Genomic DNA, 17,647 nt, shown 5'->3' on the forward strand with positions numbered 1-17,647 from the left:
GGAAACGTAAACGGGATGCAACAGACACCTCTGATATCAACCACATTGTTTATAAAGAAAACTGAATACATTAATATACTTCAAATTACATTATCTTGTATTTCATTACCGTCTAGGTGATACACACATAATACAATACGATACACAATTCTATTTGTTATAATGTATCCTAACATCCTGCACGCAAATCTTACACACATCAAGCACTTAGCACGTAAGCAATCACTTCATCTTAATTGTACCTGAAAAGCATGTGAGAAAACGGGTCAACTACGAATAGTTGGTGAGTTTCACAATTCAAGTATACCATGATAAATCATTATCATAAAATAATATTATTATCGATGTAATTATGCTGAGCCCACAAGTGAAACCTATGACTATCACTCACAACCCCCCGTGGCATATCCCCCGCCCACGGACCCGTGGCATATCCCCCGCCCACGGAACTGCCCCAAACCGCTATGCCTAACATTACATAGCAAAATAAATATAACACCCAATATAGACATGTGCAACTGGCTGGGAAACTTCAGCAAATCCATGCCGGACCAGTTGGGTTTGTCAGACCAATAGTACTATCCACACTCTACCGGCTTTCAGTTAATCACTCGTGTTGCGGGGCCTTAGAATGTTAGCAACTCAGACAATTACCATCTTAGTACATTTCCGTACGATTCCCGTACAATAAAATATATGTAAATCCACGCAAATCCATGCGTTCAGTATGTATTTAAACATTTCAGTAATAACATGCTTCTGCCCCGAGAAACTATTTAAAAACAATTCAGAAAAAGGGGCTCGTGAAACTCAACTTAGCACATGCAAGCAGGTAACAACAATCATTATCAATTAACACGTCCAATCTGTAATATGATCCCTACGATCGTTATTATACACTTATTGTTTATATAATCTTTTAACCGTATCAACCGGTACATCTGGGGACACTGTTAACCCAGTACTGTACCCGAAATACTTCTCCGGACTCAGATTGTGATATCGTTGAGAGTTCCATGGTCACAATTACTATTAGTCGTTTTTCTCGTTTTGCGTGCCTAGCACGGTTATCCGTTTTTATGTTTCAAAAATGAGTTTGGTCACACACGACCTGAAAATAGTGGTTGACTGATAATTTAATTAAAGATGTGAAATTATAGCTCGGTTTAGACGTCCCGATTGGCCGCGGGACCCGTTTCCGTCTTTGGCGTACCGGAAACTGTTAAAATAGGTTAAAATTACTCAAATCATCCGAATTATTTTCGGATGATTCATTTTTACTTGTTTAACTCATTTATATGAAAATAGTCCATTTTTAGGGTTTTTATACACCAGTCAGCTCGCTTAAGCGAACTTTACCGGTTCACTCGTTTTAAGCTTTAAAAGTTTGTTTTTGCACAAATAATTATCCGTTTAATCTCGGATCTTGAAATTTTGCACAAAAGACTTTTTGACAGTGGGGAATTTTATAAAAATATTTCCAGAATTAATTTTTATATTTAAAATTTATTTATCTATTTTTAAACACCATTAAACACTAAATATGTCGTAAATCCAAACGATCTTAGAAAAAATCCCAAATTTCTCCTGGATGTCCCCTGCCATCCACATAGTCCCCTGTAATTTTTCCAGAACCAAAATCTTCTTTTACATGCCCTTTTCACTAAAACCGAGCTAGAAAACCCTAGAACTCGTTTAACCGAAAAGCCTACTTAGACTTCTCCAAGTGACCAAAAATTTTGTGTGTGACTTATACATGATATACAAAGCTTATCTGCAATTTTCCAGAATTGTTCATAATATTTAACTATTTTTCACCATTTTTGGCCAAAACCGAGCATTAAATTTACCAAATATTCATCCTTTATCCAAAAATTACCAAAAATTCACGGAACTCATATTTTCATGTATCTAACACCTCTGTAAAATTTAATAACCTAACTCTACACGTATCACAATCTGTCCAAATATCCCAAAACCGAACATAACCGAATATACCTTTCGTTTTCCGCCACTACAAGCTACAAACTCGTCTTTCCGCCTTATCTACCACTAAATACAGAACCTACAACCAACATACCACAATACCAAGCAAGTTACACTCACGATTAAGCCTCTTACAATATAGTTTCGGTTATGATTCAAAAACAAAGATTTAAACTGTAAAAATTCGTTTTTGGTCCGTTTAACTCCTTTCTTAGACCAAGATCCCTTGTATAACCCGTATACATCACTTGATCATGCAGGAATCGGTTTTCATCTTTGAAACCTCATTTTCTTGCAAATGAACTCAAGAAACGAAGATGGAAACGTGATTAACTCGATTCTTTACCTTGTTTTCTTGCTACAAACTTTCGGTTTTGGATCATGATCTTGAGGAGGTTGATGAATGTTGAGAGTTTTGATGAGAAAAAAGAAAATGGAATGGGGAATGACCCCCCTTGGGTCCGATCGGTTAGATAGGGGGGTGGGGTGGAACCCACTTCTCTATTTTTAGCCACACAATTGGATTCCCGTAATCCGGATAATGTTTTGGATAATCTGATTCAGTTCGTTTTTCGGTTAAATGTCTGATTCGGCTTAAAACGAGGTTAAAACGGTCGTTTTTCGGCTTAAAAATGAAATTTATATAAAACCGATTTAAAAACTTTAAAAACTTAAACCATGACATTTATTAACTTAAAACGTCATATTATTAATAATTGCGCATCTTTTTCGGCTTGATCGATCGTCTCTTGCTTGGTTTGGTATTAAAGGTTTCGTTTAACGCACCGACGTACTATTAAATCGAAATTCTTTTTCTGTGCTTAAATCCACTTATCCCGAAGCTTTAATACTTCGTAACATCACTAAATATCATATATCTCGTCTATAATTGAACCCTCGATTCGTTCGGGTTTCAATAACTATCGATCGATTGATCGCATATTCAATACGGTGAATTATATATTCACGTACAATCAATACAATGAACCATGTATTCTCGTATAATTACTATGGTAAATCATGTACTCGACATTAAACGTAACTATTGTCTACCGGATAGGGTATACTTGGTTTCGTCGAATCGTTACATTCTCCCCCCGTTAAGAAATTTCGTCCTCGAAATTTTAAACGCCCACTATCACCTTTCGAGAGAAAGGTGGGGGCGTTTTTCCGTCAGAATTCACCCTCACGTTACCAGGTATAATCTGGTCCTCGCTGTGAATTCCACTTAATCTTAATCAATAAAGCTTGGTATGTCCAAACTGTTTAGTTTTCCCGTCTACTATCTCTACGGAATTACTTATGATATCAGGCATGTCTTCTATGAGTACCTCCATTACTGGTACTTTCGTTGCCTCGTCGCTTAGGTACCTTTCAATCCGTAAACATGGCAAAACATCATGTATAGTACCTAGCCCCTGGAGTACTTTAATCGATAAACTAAATGACCAATCATGGAGATAGTCTCATGAGGTCCAATATATTAAGGAGCTATTTTCGGTTTTGCCAAACCTCATATCACCTCTCTAAGGTGATGCCTTAAAAATGCCTTGTCACCTCTTTCCAGTGACAATGGTTTCCTTTGAATGTTGGCATAAATCCTTTGCCAATCTCGCGCTGCTTTCAACTTGTCTTAAATATTATAAAATCCGATTGGTTGTTTCTCGAATCAATTCAAATCTTATGGCTTGAGTGACGCCCATTTTCAATTTAACAAATTGGTGATAATTACTTCACCCATAGAAAGCTTCAAGCTCTCGATGCTTCCTTCGCCGCCTTCCAATAATGGAAGTAGGATGACTATCTCGATCTGAGATAATGGAAAATGGTACTCCACGACGAGATACCATTTCACCATCATGAATTTGGGCGAGAATTCATTTTGGTAATCGTCATGGATTGGAATGAAATGCGAGGATTGGTTAATCGATCCGCGATTTCCCAATTTACCTCATGCCTTAGATATATCTTGGGAATTTGTGTCCCGAAATCCATTGTAATTTATTCCCACTATCATTGGCGAATTTTCTGTCGTTGCGGCGTTCCCTAGGGTTTTCGGTGTGCAGCCTTATCTCTTGCATAACTCAAATATTCACCAACATACTTAACCATATCTTTCTCCAACTCGGCCATTAATAAAATCCTTTCAGATTTTCGTATCATCAATAGTCTAATCCGATCCCGGATGTATGGAATATTTCGATCTATGCGCTTCGTTCATGACTAATTCACGAAGGTCATGGAGGGTCGGGATCCAAACCCGATTTTTGAAGTAGAGAATTTCGTCCACGCGTTGTTCAAAATTCTTCTCATTGCCGTAAAGTTCCTCCTTTTCCAATTGTTCCTCTTTCAACGCCTCACGTTGAGCGACTCGAATCAGGTCCGAAAGGTTCGACTGGACTATCATCCCCAGCACTCGCACTCGCAATGGCTTAACCCGATCTTTCCTACTCAAGGCATCGGCTACGACGTTAGCCTTGCCTGAGCGATAACGGATGTCACAGTTATAATCGCTTAACAACTCGACCCATCTTCGTTGCCTCATATTCAGTTCCTTCTGAACAAACATGTGCTGCGACTTTTATGATCGGTGAGATGGTGCACTTCGTACCGTAGAGATAATGTCTCCAGATTTCAAGTGCGAAGATAACCGCTCCCAGCTCTAAGTCGTGAGTAGTGTAAGTACTTTTAACTATCGGGAAGCATAGGCTATAACCTTATTATTCTGCATCAACACGCATCCTAACCCTCTATGCGATACGTCACAATACGCGACAAAACCATCGTCTCCATCGGGGAGACTTAAAATCGGCGCTTGGCACAATTTTAATGGTTTCTACCTTATTTGGATCTTTGTGAAATCCTTGTTGCTTTACAACATGACCAAGGGATTATGCCTTCTTTATTCAAAATCACATTTCGAAAACTTCGCGTATAGCTCCTCTTGCTTTAACACTTCCACAATTTTCTTAACCGTCGTTCGTGCTCTTCTTTACGTTGCAAATATATCAAAATATCATCAATGAATGCTATGACAAATTTGTCAAAATAAAGTTTACAGACTCGGTTCATGAGGTCCATGAACACTGCCGGCGCATTTGTTAGCCCGAGAGGCATAACTAAGAATTCATAATGGCCGTAACGAGTCCGAAACGCTGTTGTTGCAACGTCCTCCTCTTGGATTTTTCATTTGGTGATAACTATATCTATGATCAATTTTCTAAAATAAATCGCCCCTTGCAGTTGGTTAAACAGATCATTCACTTCGAGGAAGTGAATACCTATTCTTGATCGTCACTTTATTCAATTCTCCCTAATCAATACATATCCTAACACTTCCGTCCTTCATTTTGCAAATAACACTGGTGCACCCCATGGTGACTAACTAGGTCGTATAAAACCTTTATCCAATAATTCTTGCATTTCAGTTGGTGCAAGTCGGTAAGATGCTTTAGCAACAGGGCCAGCTTGAGGTATTAAATCGATTCTGAATTCGACCTGTCGGGTTGGCGGTAATCCAGGAAGTTCTTCTGGGAAAACTTCTGGATATTTGTGTACCACCGGGATATCTTCTATATGTTTTCTTTTAAATACTTTGGCAATCGCGTTTGTTAAATACACCACGTATTCTTGTCGTAAATATTATAACATCTCAAGATGAGATTAGAGTGGTAACATAATACCGTACACTTTTCTCTGTATCAAATCGCTTCATCGTCCGAAGGAGATCTTCTAATCATCTTCTTTTCATATTTGATTTCAGCTTCATGTTGAGTTAGCCAATCCATGCTAACTATTACGTCAAAACTTCTTTACTTTACTGGTCGTAGGTCAATAAGGAAAGGTTAATCGTTCTGAATAATAGGACAATTTCGAACAATTTAGTTAACCATTAGGGATTTACCGTTTGCGATTCTACAGTATAGGGTTCTATAGTTTCACTAATCGGTATCTTTCCAAAGGGTAGGAGATTAACAGTAATTAACTACTATTGCACCAATCATCCGGTGTCCCGATGATTGAGTGCTATGTGCCTTATGTCCAAGGCTTGATGCAAAACTACTATCGAGCCGGGGGTCTCACCGGAAGCAGTCTCTATATCCCTATGGGATAGAGGTAAGGCTGTCTACATCTTACCCTCCTCAGACCCTACCATAGCATTGCTATTGGTGGGATATACTGAGTACGATGATGATGATGATGATGATGATGAATAAATACGTGTACTCGTCAAACTTGAGGTTGATGGTAACGTTTTGATAACATACTGCTTGGCTTGTTAGGCTGTTAGTCGATTGGTTGTTTTGGTCTGGTGGTTAAACCAATTTTTAGATGCTAAATGAACCGTGCTTATATGATGTTTATTACAACTTTTTAATGGCTATCTAAGACTTATTCACTAAGAAACACTACAAATTCTAATTCATACAAATGATAAAAAAAGTGACCATTTTTTTTTGTCTGAACAAAACAATTAGAGGATAATCATATACGGCAAAGGCGCATACCTTGATTTCTTTTTATCTTGAAAGACCTCCCAATCATCGGTGACTTCCGTCTTTAAACTTGATATTGAATCATTGTGACCACGTGTTTTTAACAACTTTCGGTTGGTTACAACAATAACCGATTTCATTTATTCTTTTGCAACGTTTTCAATCGATTGTTCTGTCTTTCCACTAATTATGATTTCGAGGTCTTTAATTACTGCTTTGGAAATTTGCTTCGTTTTGGGGCATTCAAAGGTGTTACCGACCCCGATATCCCTATAAAACTCAAAAAAGATATGACTTGTTCGCCAAAAACTTTTGCTTTTTGCAAAATGGGCAAGGCGATTTTAGCTTCGGTTTTCACCACCAGATAAATATCCAAGAGAAGGGTTCTTATAACGATGGAATTTCGGCTTTAGATATCATATATCTCAATCGTGATGCAGTCCATGGCTTCAAGAACAAGAATGTTGATTGTTTGACTCATTTTCGGTTGGATCCTGAGCAAATAATCGTGCAAGACTTGAAGCTTTTGTAGACAAACTAAATCTTTTAGTACTAACGTCTTTTGAATGTAACCTTTATTAATGCAAAGAAACCGTCCCCATTTAATGCTCAAGTCATTCCTTAAATACTAATTCAATATGTTCGAAGTTATTGTCATGTGGTTAATTATAATTAACAACTCATTGCTCTTTATTTTATTTTATATTGATCAAACGTTCATTTTATTTTTTATTCGTGTTGAATCCTTAATCTTTTTCACTCAATATACATGCACATCTTTTTCACTTATTTTGACATTGGGTATGAATAACCTTTAACATGTAATTCTTTTTTCCATCAAGATTAGTGACCAGTTGTTTTTCTACTTCATTTTCTTTATGGACTGGCTAAGTTGTAGTAACAACAATATTTTCATCAACCAGTTGTCTTCTCAACCTCAGAGCTTTGTGATTTTAGGGTTTGAATTTCCTTTAATGCATTGGCGAGTAATTCCTCCAACTCCTTGTTTCTTGCTTTTAACTACGAAATCTCCATTAATAGGTCAAAGTATCTAGTTAAAAGGGATAGGTGAGAGGATGAGCATGGTGATTGGGGTGGTGAAAGGCTAAAAGGTTTAGGTTGAGAGTGTTGGGAGATAGGGGGTTGTATTGGTTGGTCAGGGCTTTGGATAATAGGAGAGTGTTGATGTGGTAATGGGTTTTGGGGATTGGAGAAGTAATGTATGTATTTGGATTTGGTTTTGGGATGGTGGTGGTGAGAAATGTTGTGATTGATCAAATTCTTGGGAGTGGGATTGGGATTGGGATTGGGTGGGATATTCTAGTTGGTTTATTTGGGAGGCTTCAAGAAATTCAGGGATGCAAGGTTCATCATTTGTAGGTTCAGAAATTGAATCAATGAGTGATTGAGGTATGTAGGGTTCATTGGTTTGGTCTTGTATTGATGAGTGTGGTGGGGAAGGAATATATGGTTCGTGGATATGTTCAGGAGAGTTAGGTGGTGTAAATTTATTCACTTGTTGGATCACATCTTTAACCACTTCATCATGAACCATCTCTTCATGTAAATTTGCTTATTCATCAGCCACATTATCAAGCACATTCAATTCATCACCCAAGTGCATCATTATTATTATCACGATTAGCTTCATCCTTAGATTCATCATCACTACCACTCTCATCACTACTGTTGGGCATACATTTGTTTGGTTTGTATTTTGATTTGGGTTTAATTGTATTATGTTTGCTTATTCATCAGCCACATTATCAAGCACATTCAACAAAGCGCTTAAGCACCAGACGCAATATACGTGTGTTTTGAAGTGTTCCTCGTGTGCTCTTTACATGTTTGATTGTTTTATATTGAATCATCTCTTATTAATTTCCGCTTAAAAACGAGATCGTTGATATCACATTGAAAGATCAGTTCCAAGGACTTACAATTGGTATCAGAGCCTATAGACCTTTTCTAGGCTCGTTAACGTGATATCATAGATTCAAGGATTTTGGTGTGCTGATCATCTTGGTGGCCGTGGTATTTGATTTTCCTGTGACACACTCAACAAAGGTGGAAGGAGATCTTCTGGGATAAAGATTGAGTTGATTTTGGTAAATAAAGAAATTCAAATCCCACAAATTTTGGGATTTAGTATGTTGCCAGATTTGCTTGGTCAAAGCTGCTTGGGAGTTCTCTCCCTTGTTTGGTCGTTCACGGGCACAATAAGGAGTTATCGAGAAAATTTGATCGTTTTTGGTCAAATATTAAGTGTTCTAGATAAGATTTGGGAAGATTTGGGTGTTCTCGGCTTGTTTTCGTAGTTCTCGGTTAATTCTCATAGTTCTCGGTCAACTTTCAGGGTTCTCGGTCAGATTTGAGTGTGCTCTGTTGATTTTGGTAGTTCTCGTTCAACCTTGTTCTCTGCTAATCCTCCTAGTTCTTGGTCAATGCTTGTTCTCGATCAACCATAGTTTTCGGCTGGACCATATACTTGGGCCTGATCAGATTTGGGCCTTGGGATAATTAATAAAACATTCGGACTCCGTTACTGAACCAATCTTCAATATTATTTAAAATGGACCAAATAACTAATGAGACAACTAATGCTACACTGCATCAAGAATTGGGCTCTATAATGGAAACTACTACTCATATACCTCGTCTGTTGTCTCATGAGGTGTTTAGCGAGTGGAAGTTCAAGTTCAAAAAATATGTTAAAATGAAAGATGCTAAGGTTTGGAGAAGTGTTGTTAGAGGTCCTCCAGTTATCACTTACCAACATGAAAACTCTGAGGAAGTTACTGTGAAACCTGTTGAACTATATGATGATACTGATTTTGAAAAGGTTGAAGAGGATGACAAGGAGCTTTCTACCTAAACCATGGCACTCTCGCCTGAGATTGCCTTGGGATTTAGAAAAAAACAGTCTGCTAAGGCACTATGGGAAGCCCTGATTGAAGTGTATGAGGGTAATGAGGACATGAGAAGAAGTCGTCAAGATCTCTTGCGACAGAATTTCAACATGTTCAATAACGTCCTGGGAGAGTCGTTGGAAACTCAGCTGCACAGGTTCATAACCCCGGTGACTGAGATGAGATATGCGAATATCAATCTGACAACTGAAACAAACAATAAACTAGTGAATTCCCTGCCTCAAAGTTGGGATGTGAATGGTGCGGTGATTAAGAAGACGAAAGGTCTCAACAGGCTAACTCTGTCAGAAGTTATGGCAATCATCAAGGCTTGTGACATGGATAACAAGCATCCTGCCATTAACCATGCAAAATCTTACAATGCAGCTGGCTATAGTGCTGCTTCCAACAAGGTGGGATTTAACAATGATACTCTAAGCTGCTACAACTGTCACGAGCCGGGTCACTTTGCTCGTGACAACACCAACCCAGCGAAGGAAGGAAACAAGGAAAGGGCGTTGGTTCCAGTGGAAAATGCTAGAGGAGAAAATGGGGCAGGTAAGGCTGAATGTGAATGGGGTTTGGTAGCTCAACAATTCTCTTGTAATGATTAGATGGCAGCCCTCAACATAAATAATCAGACTGCAAACTTTTCTCTTGTTGAAATTGCTGAAGAAGAAAATGCTGCTGAGGAACAAGTTAAGGAGCTTCAATTTGCTTTCATAGCGTTCACTCCTTCTAGTCCATCCGAGGTAAGTTCATAATTATGTTCTCAAGCTTGTATTAATAAAGTAAATCTATACAAATCCCATAATAGTAACTTGCTTAGAGAAATAGAAGGAATAAAATCTGAGAATTTTAATCTTAAGTAGAATGAGAAAGTTTTAAAGATAAAATTGAAGCACAGAGAAATTTTTTTTCTAAACTTCAATCTGATTTTAGTATAAATGTTATCATCACCTTGATGCCAAACAGAAAATTGCTAAGTTTACTGCTGAGCTGGAAGCCTCTAAGTTAGAAATTGTAAATCTCTCTATATAATAAACAAGTGGGTTTCCACAAAACTCTCCTTTTGTTTTTTTTCCAAATTTCTTTAAATTGCCACATGGCATTTTCTAATTATTTTTTAATTATTTTAACTCTCTATATAATAAACAAGTTGGGTTCACCAAATTCTTCTTTTTATTTTTCACCAAATTTCTTTAAATTTTTACATGGCATTTCCAAATTATTTTAATTCAATTTTAAATCAAACTTGTGATGCCTATTAAATATTTATCATCCTATGTCACATGTTCTTACCCTTGCAATCACCATATACATATTACATTGAAATTCATCAGTATTCAAGGTAACTATCAAACCTTTGTAATCGGATTCACATAATCAATTGTTTCACCTTAACATATTCAATCGGATTAACAGCTTCAATCGGAGTCAATCGATTCACCTACACATATTCAGTCGGATTTAATTGATTCATAGGTTCAATCGATCAATCTTCTTAATGCGATTCATTTAATCCAAATCATGTAATCTGATTCACGTAATTGATCTATATGTAATCCGTTGTCTTTCAATTGAAACTCTAATTCTATGATCATTATATAACACAAATTATTTACTTAGAGATATATTACAAAAAAATTAAAGTATGTCATCAGTTACGATAAGTATTATTTAAATAAAGACATATTATCTATAAAAATACACCATAAAATGTCCGAAAAAGCAAGTTAATATAATACAAGATTGAATGTTTAATAAATTGACGAGCAAATGTCCTCGAATATGCAATGTTTAAATTACTTTTATTCTAATGGATTGTTTTCGAAGAATTATGGACTTTTGTTGTTTTTAACGAGATGATTTGTGATAACAAAAAGAATAACTCCTACCAAATATCTTATCAGTCTGCACATCATAATGCAACTTTATATCACCCTTATTATTACAGTTAATTATAAGTAATTTTCTATGACCAGCTTGGGTTCATGTTTAGTTTAAAATAAATTTGGTCAATGTATTTTTCTAAGTAAAAATGAGTTTGGCTCAAACGAGCATGATATGAACAATTACTTACATTTTTTTGCGTCTAATATTATTTTTATATTTAACTATAAATATATATTTATGTGAATTCTTGTCAAATAAAACAAAATGGAAAAAAGAGAAAAACAATCACTTTATAAGTAATATGTTTTTATTTTATTTTTGGTTTTTAACTTTTAATATGCCAGCAAGTTTATAATTTTTGTAAAACATTCTCATATTAACACTTTCTTCGCTACCAAGATTTTCATATGTAGACATTATGATTTCTTATGTTACAAAAACTATTTACAGATTTAATAATTATCAGTTACCTTAAAGAAATTGGTTTGAAAAGGGTAAAAAGATGACTTTTGTGAACTGGAAAATAATCTTGCACCATATATTAAATATTTTCATGTAGAATGGGTTTATTTTATTTTATTTATTTATTATTTTTTGAGGTTTGATATTCGAAGCAGTTGTAACATAAAATTCGCAAACTAAAGGTTATACATGTGTAAGGTGAACATATCAAATATTTAGTTTCGAGTTAAGATTTTGATTGCGAGTCAAAATTCTTCAGTTTTTGGTCCAAAGGTAGTTTAGGGATTTGTGAAATTTTGGTTCGTTTGAGTTAAAAGTTGCCGATTTTTGGTCCTACGATAGTAAGAAGATTTTTTGTCTCAGTTTTGCTAATATTTTAAACACTATATTTGTTTTTAGCATTATATTTGTAGTTTGTGCATTTTCAAGAATTTAGATATTTTGACTAACCCGTGTGTCACACGGGTTCTAACCTAGTTTAACTAATAAATTTGAAAGAGCTGAACTGGATTTTAAGAAATTCGAAGGCTCCAATACTGTTGTTAACTCCATGATTGAAAGTCAATTATGGTGGAAAGAGAACGCCGATGAAGGCATAGGGTACTGTACCGTACCTCCTCCATATATTGACAACTATACAGCACTTCCTGTTACCAACGAGTAGGAAGAAAGGAAGAAGAGTTTCAAAACATGAAGTACGGTAAACCAGCTGAAAACCATAAAGGCGATCTTGACTCAGTGAAATCCACTAAATCAACCTCAGGGGTGAATGATACTAATGTGTTTGCCTCATGTTCAGATAAAATAATCATTGAGGATTGGACTGATGAGGATGATGAATTTTATATTTCAAATAATTAAGACATTAACTCTGATGTTTCTTTAAATTTTTCTGTTTTGAATTATGTTACTTCAATTATTTGTGTGGGCTCTGTTTTTAAGAGCAAAGACAATTGTGTTGTTGATTCCTTTAAAACTTTGAAATCTGGTGGTGTGTCTTTGAATATATTTGATAAAAATAATAATCATCATAAATATATGTCACCAAACTTTGTTAAAGAAGGAAGTTCAAATGATCAAAATTGTTATAAACCGAACATTAAATCATTTGGTAAACATCAACTGAAGCAAACTAGCTCACACAACAGGCCCAAACAAGGAGTTGATCACAATGAATTCCATATTAAACGTCAAACATGTTTTAATTATGACACTCCTGGTCATATTGCTAGAAATTGTCCACACCTGGACATATGCTCCATATTATGGATACTATCTGAGCAATATGTCTCGTAATACATATCAAAGAAAATCAAGGTATGATAAGGCAAATCCCTCTTACGGTGACTGGACGAGAAACAAAGTTGGTAGGTTTAGTCCTCATCAGACCAAGCCTAACATGTTTTGGAAAGGTGGTAGTAAATATGTTTCAGTCTCTCCAGAACCAACTCGGTTTCTGGACCGAAACAAGTTAGGAAGACAAAGTCATCGGTGTCTCCCACTCGCAAACCGGAGACTAAGCCATCCATTCATACAAACAACAGTAAATCTTCTAAAATTAGATATGAATGGTTGTCCAAATCTCCGATGATCAAGCCATCAAATTCTATATTAGATAACCGAGAAGACATGTCATGGCACCTCATGACAAGTCTAGATGACTCAGGTTCACCCAGTGTTACTATGGACTGGGTGCCAAAGACTAACTGATATCGCACATCGTGCAGGAACAACTATGGAGGAATATTATCAGACCTTGGTATGTTGATAGTGGTTATTCCAGGCACATGACGGGAGACATCTCCTAACTGCATGACATTCAAATCTTTAACAGTGGGTATGTTTCCTTTGCGGGAGAAGTCAAGGAGGAGATTTATGTGGATCAGCCACCAGGGTTTGTCAACTCAAAGAATCCAACTCATGTCTACAAGTTAGATAAAACATTGTATGGTCTTCATCAAGCGCCTGAAGCGTGGTACGCTGTTGGTGCATAATGTCAGTAGTTCAGTATCTCGTGTTTTGTATGTGTCTGTAATCGTGTTAGATTGTTTGTTTTGGTTTTCAATATTGTGTCACACAAGTTCGCCTGGGAGGTAGGCGAACTTGTACACAACTTCGCCTAGTCTGTTAGGCGAAGTTGTCGAGGTTATATAAACCTCAACTTCGGCTTGTTTTGTTTAAGTTTTTCCAGAACGTGTAGGTGATAATTGAGATCACGTGTTGAAGTGTTGCAATACAACGTGTTTATTAGTATTGTAACGTGTGTTCGTGTACTGTCTTAACGTATTATATATCTTACGCTCGTATCATAGTACGTGGGGATTCCGCACCCTCGTGTTACGAGATACTCCTGTGTAGATCCGGCTGGGAACCTACAATTGGTATCAGAGTGTTTGCTCGTGATTGTGTGGTTCGGGATTATCACACGGGTGTTAAGATCGTTCCGTTCGACTATTCGCGGAACGAGTTTACGTTTAAATACATAGTTTTTGTGTCTTACCCATCTCCCACCATCAAATATAACCCATTACACCTTCGCATACCTCGCAATACGTTCAATTAAAACCTGAAAAAACCTTGTGTTCATCAGGCGAAGTTTCCGTCACTGTTCGTAGGGTTTAAGCGAACTTATAAGGTTTAAGTGAAGTTATAGAGAAGGCGAAGTTGTCAGGCGAAGTTGATTATAAGCGAAGTTAAGTTGTCAGGCGAACTTATCCTTAAGCGAAGTTATAATAACTTCGCTACCTGAGAATTGTTTACAAAAAAAAAAAAAAAAAAAAAAATTTCTTTGTATTTATGGTCGTTTTTCTTTCAACTATGACTTCAATAAACATTACAGAATTGGTAAAAATGGAGGTTGAAGCCGGTTCAGCAACCAAAGCTCCAAAAATGCTTAAGGGTACCGATTTCGTTGCATGGAAAGATCGGTTTGAACAGTATGTGAAATATCAAGATGCTATGATGTGGGTTTGCATTCAAGACGGATACATTCCACCAACATCCTTGCTTGAAGGTCGTGATCAAATTAAGAAGTACAGTAAGATGGAAGAGGAGGAAAAGAAAATGTATGAGGCAGAGAGTAAAGCTCATGCAACAATAACCATGGCTCTTCCACAAGAGATTCTTCATACCTTCAAGAAGTACAAAACTGCAAGAGAGCTATGGGAAGCACTAGAAAATAGATATGAAGGTAATGTGGGGATACGTGCTTCTAAGACAAAGCTACTAAAAACCCAATTCTCTGTATTCAAGTATTTGAAAAATGAATCACTTGACGATATCATCACAAGATATTATCACTTGATGACCGAACTTAGTAATTACTCCATTGAATACAAGGAAGATGAGATAGTAGAGAAACTCCTTGATGCTCTTCCACCGAAATGGGAAGTGTACACGGTTTTGATGAGAGAGGATAAAGACTTTGTCAATATTGATTTGGAAACTGCAGTCAATAAGTTACGAAATTTTGAACTTAACATGGTTTAGAAGGAGACACCAACTGATCAGGTTCAGGATCCGGGAATGTATGGTGCGAAAGTCACTCCAAGTTCAAGTTCAAAATCAGAATCGTTTGCCTACTACTCAAAGGGAGAATCAAACTCAAACTCAACTCGGGATGGTCATGTGATTCTCAATATGGATGGCGATGTATGTTTCGTAGCTGGAGGTTGTAATATTTCAAAACCTCAAGCCACAACTGGAAATTTCTCGTCAAATGTTCCGAGCTACAACTACTCACAGATGCCCATGAGTGTTAAATCAGCTGAACAGCAGTTTGCTCTCTATGCATCCTTCATTGCATCTTATGAGAACTACATCAAAGGTAAAATAGTCGACCCTGCAACTTTAGATGAGGTTTATGATCAGATCGATGCTGATGATTTGGAAGAGATGGACCTGCAGTGGCAGATGGCTATGATAGTAAGAAGGGTAAAGAGATTCATGAAGAAAACGGGTAGAAAGTTTGTTGGAGAAAGACCAGGGTTTGATAAATCAAAGGTTCGATGTTACAACTGTCAACAGAATGGTCACTTTGCTAAGGAATGTACAAATGAGAGAGTCGAACGAACTCATAACAGGCCTACACAACAGAATGGGGAAGGTAGTGAGAATAGAGCTATGGTATCTAGACAGAATGGTGGATACAACTGGAATATACAAGTTGAGGAAGTGTTCAAACAGGCTAATTTGGTAAACATCGAAACTAGAGGAAGTGAGAGGGAGACGAGAGAAAATCAAGCATATATGGCAGAAGTGAATGATCAGCTCTCTGAGGTAAGTTCTGAACTTCATTGTATACAATGTGAAAATCTGTCTAAACAATTGAAAACAGTAACTGATCAGTTTGTTAGTTTGGACGCACAATTTAAAACGTTAAAAGAAGATCATCACTACACTAAAACTAGAGAAAACAGTTACTCAGTCTTAAAGCTAGTGAAAAGGACATCAGAAGTCTTAAAGCCAGTCTAGCTGATAAAATACAAGTAATTGATCTTAGTTATGAAGTGTTAGAAGAAAAAACCAAACTAATTGCTGAAAAAGATAAACAGATAGCTGATTACCAGGTAAAAGTGGTGGAACTAAACAGAAAAATTGAACAATTTAGAAATTCTTCAGCAATGCTTGATCACATCATAAGTGTTCAACGTTCCCCAATTAACAAAGGGGGAATTGGATTTTCTGAAGTTCCACCACCGTATAACAATAACTATACTTATAATCCTAGTAATCAGAAATCTGCTGATGTTGAGATTAGTCAGACTGTTCCAGTCAAAATTTCGACTAACGAACCTGAAGCTAATAAGAGCGAAACAAGTAAGTCAATTTCTAAGGTTGAGATTTCTGTTCCTAGTTCTGTCTCATCTAATTCGGACAAGTCATCCAAATTGGGTGAGATAAAAGAAGAGGTAGTGTTACTAAAACGTGGGGAGGAATATAAGCCTGATGAAAAGAATTCTTCCCTAAACCCGTTCATCCCACCATATGTAAGACAAACGGGTAGTGATGCAACCTCGACCTCTGCAACAACTGTTGAGACGAAAGTTGAACACAGAAGTTGTTTCAGATGTAATCAAGTAGGACACCTTATTGCTGATTGTCCTCTAAACCAGAGAAAAGTTAGAGGTATGAGGCCTCCAAAAACTGAGAATAAAACGAATATTAATTATAATATTGGTAAGAATGTGAACACACCAAATTTCAGACATTGGACTAATCCAAGATTTCAAAGAAATCGGTCTCATTTTTCCCCAGTTAACTACCAAACCAACAATTATAATTCAGTTAATTCACTAAGGTTTGGATGGCCTCATAGTCAATCCTCGAGAAGGTTTCTTTTCAGAACTTACAGAAATCATCCTCAAACTGACTTTGGGCAACCAAAGTACTGGATGCCGGTCAACAGATTTAACCGACCCAAGACAAGTAGGTCTTGGGTCCCCAGATTTTAATCTTTTTTGTTAATTGTGCAGGAACTGTCAAACAGAGCTTTAAACAATCTGTGGGTTGTTGACAGTGGCTGTTCCTTACACATGACTGGTAACAAGAATTTGTTACGTGACTGGAAATCTGTTCAAGGAGGAAGGGTTAGTTTCACTGGAGAGAGTGGAGGTAGAATCACTGGTATTGGAACTGTGACAAATGGAAGAATGAAGTTAGAGAAAGTGAATTTTGTGGAAGAATTGAAGCATAACTTGTTGAGTGTATCTCAGATTTGTGACAAAGAATACACGGTGCATTTTACTAGAAACGAGGCAATCGTCCTTTATCCTGGTTTCAAGATACCAGAGGCATGGGTGGTAATGAGAGCTCCAAGAGAAAAGAACACGTATGTAATGGATATGAGGTCAACTGAGATGACAACAGAAGAATCATATCTTCTGTCAAAGGCAACTG

The sequence above is a fragment of the Bidens hawaiensis genome, unplaced genomic scaffold (assembly GCF_021521415.1).
Source record: "Bidens hawaiensis isolate Kalapana, Puna unplaced genomic scaffold, B.hawaiensis_p1.1 tig00007457_1, whole genome shotgun sequence".
Lineage (NCBI taxonomy): Eukaryota > Viridiplantae > Streptophyta > Magnoliopsida > Asterales > Asteraceae > Bidens > Bidens hawaiensis.